The 7,854-nt window shown below is 43.7% G+C and overlaps 1 pseudogene; it reads left to right on the forward strand.

Annotated features, from left to right (window-relative positions):
• Nucleotides 1–4,376: 4,376 nt before the first annotated feature.
• Nucleotides 4,377–5,266, forward strand: LOC136124148 (heterogeneous nuclear ribonucleoproteins C1/C2 pseudogene; annotated as a pseudogene).
• Nucleotides 5,267–7,854: the final 2,588 nt, after the last annotated feature.

A 7,854-nucleotide genomic window follows, 5' to 3' on the forward strand; every position in this document is an offset into this window, starting at 1 on the left:
GTGGGCTGGACTTAGTGGCTTTCTTCCAAAGAATAGAGTATGGAAGAGAAAAAATAGTAGCACTACAGTGAAGACACCCCCTTAAACTGATGATCATGGTCAGCATTATCGACAAAGTCCTGTTGATCACATACCCCTTACTATGAGTCATGAAGAGAGCACTCCACCTCGGTGGTATTCTTCACCCAAACCCGTAATCCCAGTTTAATCATGAGGAAACATCAGACACACTCAAATTGAAGGACATTCTACAAAATTCCAATAATCTTTCATGACCTTGACATTTCTGAAAAGATAGAATGAGAAACTGTCACAGATCAGGAAACAATAAGAAGACATGATGACTAAACACAAGGTGGTACCCCAAATCAGATCCTGAAATAGTAAGAGGACATTAGAAGAAAAACTAGTGAAATCTGAATACACTGAATAGTTTAGTTCATGGTATAGAAACAACATCCTTGTAATGAGGAAATATACAAGCTGATGAGTGATTTTCTGTCCCATCCTCAGAGACCCTGGTGCCAGTTTAGCTGGGGCTTTCTTGCTTTTTCAATCTGTTAGATTCCAACTCAACTAAGGGTGTAAAGAAGCTTGAGCTGGTCTGCTGGATGATGAAAGAAACATGACTCACTCTTCCAGGTCACCCCTGTCAACAGCCTGCTAGCCACCAGACATGTGAGTGAGGTCATCCTAGATCCTCCAGCTGCTAGCCAGCCTGCCAGCTGACCACAGATATGCATAGAGATCCCAGCAGAGATCAACCAAGACCAACGGAAGAAGTATACTTCTGATTCTGGCCCAAATTACCACCTCACAAAAGTGTAAGCCAAATAGATGGTTGCTTTAGGCTGTTTTTGAAAAATTAACCAGCATGTTCAGCCCTTAATATAGCTATATATCTAAATTTTCATCTCTATCTACATAGCAGATATAAAATTTAAGTTTACAGTTATCATATTTTTTTCCCAAAATAACCATGTGAGGTTAGAATTATCATCTCTATAATATAGGAACATGAGGCTCAGAAAGGTTCAGTGACTTGCTTAAGACTGCACAGCTAGTAGCAGTGTTAAGAGTTGAATCCAGGCCTCCTGAGGACAAGTCCAATGTTTGACTTTTTAATGTTTCAATCCCTACTTATCTGCTATCTTATATTTTAATATAGTTTTCACTAATATATCCTACATCTGAAACTAGACAATAAGACCATTTGATCCAGCTTGTATCTTAATCTTTTTATCATCCATTATAATATCTAGCACATGTCGACCTCAGCATACTGCAGTTAACTTGTTTTAAACTAACCTCTCAAGAGCTTCCAATATTCTCCTCTCTCTGCGGCCTGTCACAGTGCCCTGGCTGTGGTCAGTTACTGTTTGCTGGAGATATTGATGCTGTCTGTAATGTATTCTGACCTTGGAACTACTGCATGTGGAGAGGCCAGAGTGTGGCCATTATTCAAAAAGATGAGCTTATTATCGGGTCTCTCTCTCCCTTCATAAAAAAGGAAGGTGGCTAATTAGCTTGCATCTTTCTTTCACTGACCAGAGCTGTGCAGAATGAACAAGTGGCCACCATGGTGGGAAGTGAAGGCAGGCAGCCAGGAAGCCACAATGTGGTCCCAGGAGGTGGGCCAGGCAGCACCTTCCTCCACACAGATGATGCCTTACTCCAGACATTCAGAAGAGTTTGGCTGACTTGGCTTAGCTTGAATGACAATCAACTTGCGTACAAATCTGGACCCTGACACTGACAAGCCAGCTACAATTATCTAGTCATTTAACCTCTCTGGTCCTCAAAATTCTCACCTGTACAGTGGTTGTGAGCATATAGATGAGCCCACATGTGGCCTGGCACACAGTCACTGCCCTTCTCTCCTGAACTCTTGCAAATGTGTCAGATGTCTTTGCTTTTCTATAATAAACAAAGATTTTCCCCATTTCACCTTTTGGGTAAGTTTAGATTTCCACTTGCAATAGCCAGGTTTCTTAAAGTAAGGCTGGTAACTTCTCCTTTATGATTGGATTCCCAGAATCAAGGGTTGGGATGGGCCCAGAACTGTAGGTCCAAAAGGCTGTGAGTTGCATCCTGAAAGCAGACGTTCATGGTTCCTGAGCTGAACCCACTCCAGTGGTCTGGGAGGGGCAGAAAATAGGACGGCTCTGCCTGGTTAACAGAACACGAACTTGTGTCCAGACATGCAGTACGATTCAACGAGCCGGGGAGAATCCTCTCCTCTTTTTCTCTCCAAGCATCTGTTGCTGTCACCAACTGAAATTCTACCACCAAGGACGCCATACTTCTGAGTCTCAAAGCTATTTTGTCCTTGAGAATCTGAATGCAAACCACTGAGCCCTGGAAATGGTGCAGGTCCAGGAGCTTTGAGATGGACCCCGGACAGAGCAGAGTTGATGAATTTTTTTTGTTTGGAGGAGGAGGGTTATGAAAGAGTAGAAAAGAAAGCAAGGACTTCTGAGAGGGAAGAGGCATGGGACCACTTACCTATTTTATAGTTCTGCCAAGAGTAAGCCTAGAAGGTAAGGTGGACCCTGGTGGGACCCTAAGTGAGTGAGTCAAGAGGGATCATGTAGGGATTTCCCTGGTGGTCCAGTGGTTAAGACTCCACACTTCCACTGCAGGGGGCACGGGTTTGATCCCTGGTCGGAGAACTAAGATCCCACATGCCGCGTGGTGAGGCCAAAAAAAAAATGAAAAAGAGGGCTCGTGTGTATTCAAAGTGAATTTGGGAAGAACAAAACTTTTCAGACCAATGATTTCTCTATCTCTTTACTGTGTTAGGAGTCAGTAATCAGAAAAATTTTTCTAGATAGTTCTGAATTCCTATTTTCTATTAGACCACACTGGTTTTTTGTTTTGTTTTGTTTGGAAAATATCAGAGGGAAGGCTATGAATTTTCTGCATTCAGGGATCTTGTCAACCTTGCTCATCTCTACTCCCCTAGACCTAACTCTGTGCCCAGAACATAGTAGACACCCAGCTGGCTTTTTTGAACTGCACTGAACTGTTGAAATGAACTTCTCTAGGAAAGAGCAAGATCAATTTACCTAGCAGAGGCCATTCCCCAGGAAATATTTCACCTTCAGCACACTGTACTCTGCTCTAGAAATGCAAGCTGCATCCCCAAGAGGGTTGTGGGTAGCAAAGCCCTCAGACCTTGGTCACAGGTGAAGCAGAAGTTTCCTTTGAGATCTGCTGCCCAGCCTGTCTCTTCCCCAGCCCTGCATCAGGGGCTGCAGATGTCGGGAGAGAATCTGCCAGAACAGTGTCAGGATGACTGGATGGCCACCCTGGGCTGCCCTCTAAATCATCTCAGCCAATCAACACTTAAGGTTTTCTGTTTCTCAAGAATGTTACACCTCAGCACTGCCCATGTATCTTTCAAGTTTTACCTTCAATATCTTATAAATCATTCATTAAATACCTCCCAACTAAAGCACATGGCTGTTATCCTCAGCTAGGACTGGAAAGTACACAAATCAGTTTTACTGCATATTAGTCCCGCCCAGTGGGCTCTAAAAAAAAATAAGAGCGAAGCCAGAGAAAAGAAAGGTAGCTCTTGGCAGCCCTGGTGCAGCAGCTGGTATGGCCTGGAGGCCAGTGATAAGGGTGATAGTAAAGCAAGGTGTTGGCAGCCACACCCAATTACAGAATTCCTTCTTAATGCGTACACCAGGGATGCTCATCCGGCAGTGCACTGGCCTGTGGAGCAGAAGGCAGCCGCACACGTACCTGATGTGCACTGTTTTGACCAAGCCTTTTTGCTGGGCAAAAAGGGGACTGGTCTTAGAGATGACTGGGGGTTCCAACCTTCACTGCACCTCTGACTAGTCATCTTGCCTTCAAGTTCTGCATTGCTGAAGTAAGAATAATCCATATCTCATAAGGAATTTATGATTTTAATAGAAAGATATATATGAAAACATAATACCCTTAACAAAGCAGGTGCTAAATGAATGAAATGAAAGAAACAGCAGTCTGGATATAAGCTATAAGCAAGCGGGACCCCCTTCCTAACTAGACGGAGGTCCTGGGCTTGGTCCTCGGCCACAGCACACTCCATAATGGCTCCGCCCCTCACCTCTAACTAGACCCTGTGACTCTAAGTAGGCCACACATATGATAGCTGATGTATGTGTTGATTATAACAAAACTTCTGCCTCCATTTTGTGACGAGGCGAAGGCTGAGCGGTTGCGGCCGCGTTGCGGACCTCGAGCAGCAGTCGGGTTCTCCACGTAGAACTCGGGAGTAGGAGATTCAGGATCGAATCTCTTCTCCCTTCCCCCTCCTGTGAGATTTTTTTGATCTTCAGCTACATTTTTCAGCTTTGTGAAGCACCTTACCATCAAAGACAATGGCCAGCAATGTTACCAACAAGACGGATCCTCGCTCCATGAACTCCCGTGTATTCATTGGGAATCTCAATACTCTTGTGGTCAAGAAATCTGATGTGGAGGCAATCTTCTCGAAATACGGCAAAATCGTGGGTTGCTCTGTTCATAAGGGTTTTGCCTTCGTCCAGTATGTTAATGAGAGAATGTCTGGGTTGCTGTGTCAGGAGAAGATGGCAGAATGATTGCTGGCCAGGCTTTAGATATTAATCTGGCCACAGAGCCAAAAGTGAACCGAGGAAAAGCAGGTGTGAAACGACCTGCAGCGGAGATGTACAGCTCCTCTTTTAACTTGGACTATGACTTTCAACGGGATTATTATGACAGGATGTACAGTTACCCAGCACGTGTTCCTCCTCCTATTGCTCGGGCTGTAGTGCCCTCAAAAGGGCACTTGTAGTGCCTTCGGGAGGTGTATCGGGAAACACCTTACGAAGGGGCAAAAGTGGCTTCAATTCTAAGAGTGGACAGAGGGGATCTTCTAAGTCTGGAAAGTTGAAAGGCTATGACCTTTAGGCCATTAAGAAGGAGTTGACTCAGATAAAACAAAAAGTGGATTCTCTACTGGAAAACCTGGAAAAAATCGAAAAGGAACAGAGCAAACAAGGAGTAGAGATGAAGAATGATAAGTCAGAAGAGGAGCAGAGCAGCAGTTCCCTGAAGAAAGATGAGACTAATGTGAAGATGGAGTCTGAGGGGGGTGCAGATGACTCTGCTAAGGAGGAGGACCTACTGGATGGTGATGATAATGAAGATGGGGGATGACCAGCTGAAGTTGATCAAGGATGATGAAAAAGAGGCTGAGGAAGGAGAGGATGACAGAGACAGCGCCAATGGCGAGGATGACTCTTAAGCACATAGTGGGGTTTAGAAATCTTGTCCCATTATTTCTTTACCTAGGCGCTTATCTAAGATCAAAATTTTCACCAGATCCTCTCCCCCTAGTATCTTCAGCACATGCTCACTGTTGTCCCCATCCTTGTCCTTCCCATGTTCATTAATTCACATTGCCCTGCGCCTAGTCCTGTTTTCACTTCCTTTGATGCTCCTAGTAGTTACGTTGTCTTACCCCGTAATTTTTGCTTTTAATTTTGATACCTCTTTATGACTTAACAATAAAAAGTATGTATGGATTTTTTTAAAAGAAAATAAATACACTTCTGCCTCATTTCAGGATCAAAACAGGATAATTCCTTTTAATGGGTGCCTGGTGTGTCCAGATCTTGGAAGAAAAGAGGATGAGCCTGAGAGTAGAGCATCAAAGGTACTGAAATACAGCCTAAGGACCCGGATTCAAGTCTGTTCTCTCCTGGACTCTCTCTATGATCCTGGGGAAGTCACTTTAACTTTCTGAGCCTGCATTTCAGAAAGAATAAAATGAGAGCATTCAACTGTATCACTGGCTTAAAGAGGATACTCAACCCCACAATTCTTATTACCAAGCAAAATTTTGTGGAAGCCCAATATGCAAAACAGTACAACTGAAATTTCTCTGGTTAATATCACTTGTGGGGTCTGAAGCCCCAACTGTTGCTTCTTTCCCTTCCTTCCCCTTGGAGAGTCCCTGACTATCTGATGAATCCTGCAGTTCCCCTCAAAGCACAGTTCATTGTATCTGGACAAGTAGAAGACTAAAGCAGATGTGGATGTAACAACAAGGAAAGGAATGTTACTAGGTGAGAAAAACAAGGCGTAGAACATTCCATGCAGCAGTGGGACCCCATTTAGGATGCATAGACGCAAACATACACATGCACACTTACAGAAAAACTCCAAAGAATGCACACTAAAATTCCAACCATAATTTCCTTTGGGTGGGGTGTGGGGAGTGCTTGTGAAGTCATGATTTCATTTTGGCTCTAGTGTCTGAAGTTTTCTTTTTGCCAAAAAAAAATAGTGTTCGTAAGTTGTATGCTTTTTTTAAAAAAATAGAGGACTGAAGCCTTTCCATTTCTGTGATTTATGTGCCTGAAGTGCACTCTCAAGCTCATTTTCCTTTTCAATATCACTTCTGAAATCAGATATTGTTGTGGAAAGTCAATACCAGCACAGAAAGTACCCAGTTGTTACTAGTTGGAATTGCGGGGAGGCCTTGTCCTGGGCTGAGTGTGCCTGCCCCTGGGCTGTATGATTTAGGAAGTGCCAAGTAGCCCATAGTCCGCAAACAGCTCCTCCACCAGCCTGCAGGTGCGGCCAGAGTGCCCTCCATTGTGTGAAATCACTATTCCCACTGGGCCTCCATGAAAACGCACATGGCACCAGGAGGCTGTGAAGAGGCAAACTCCCATGAACCAGCATGGATGCCCATGTCATATTACTGGAAAATAAGACAACAGAATTTTGGCTGTACAACCCTTACACAAAATCATATGTGACTTAAGAATCAATCTGTCAGAACAGAGCAATCATAGTAATTTTCTAACTATGGTTGTATGTGGTCTATGTTTGTACTGAGACAACAAAGGGTCTGTGTTTTAAAAGAGAGCTAGCCTAGAACATTGTGGCTTTAGACAACCTTTATATATATATATTTTTTTTTTCCCAGAAGTAAAGCTATAGAGATGAAATTGTAAAGAAATATGCATCTTTTTGAGAAGTCATTGATTCAAAAGAAAGGGGGACATTTACAATGGGAAGAGATGAATTGTGTCAGCTGAAAGCAGGAAGATTTCTTCAAATTAGTCTCAAGTAACATTTATTCAGCAGTTATTATGCGACAAGCCCTGTGCTAATCACTGTCATGTACGTCTTGTGCTAAGTTTCTTCACCCCTAAACTCAACAAAAAGACTTTTAGAGCAAAAACACTTCAGGTACCTCACAGGATCTGTGCCCAGAGGAGGAAAAGAAGAGTTATGGACCCAGGAACCTGCCAAGACTAGATTCAGAGATGTTCAACCTGGTATCAGAGGATGAATTTTGAACCCGAAGGGGGAAAACATGTTTCATCCCAATCCATCAGTTAAAGTTTAGTTCAGCAGCAATGGGAGACCTGGAAAGTAGCACTATAAATGGGATAGAAATGTATGTCTTTCTTCCAGGAAAAGATCTGCTGAGTCTGGTCTCACACAGATGCTCTGTGATCATCAGGCACCCAGGTTTCTCCTGGCTCTTTGCTCACCATCCCTAGCTGTGGACCCCCCTGAGCATTATGTCACCAGCAGAAGGATGGAGAGAGAAGGAAGGAACTTTTTGAGAAGTTCCACACAAGACATTAGTTTCCAACCCTTTGGCCAGAACTTAGTCACATCACCACACCTGGCTGCCAGGAGGCTGAGAACTGCAGTCTTTGTGCTTTCTAGCTATTTCCTCCTAGAAATGTGTCTAGCTAAAAACCAGGGTCCTGCTATTTGGGAGTGCAGATTGAATATTTGGTAAATAAACAGCAGACTCAGCCATATCCAGCGCCCAGGAGCTGAGAGAAAGAGCTTTCACCTGGTACA

This window comes from Phocoena phocoena, chromosome 6, assembly GCF_963924675.1.
Source record: "Phocoena phocoena chromosome 6, mPhoPho1.1, whole genome shotgun sequence".
Classification (NCBI taxonomy): domain Eukaryota; kingdom Metazoa; phylum Chordata; class Mammalia; order Artiodactyla; family Phocoenidae; genus Phocoena; species Phocoena phocoena.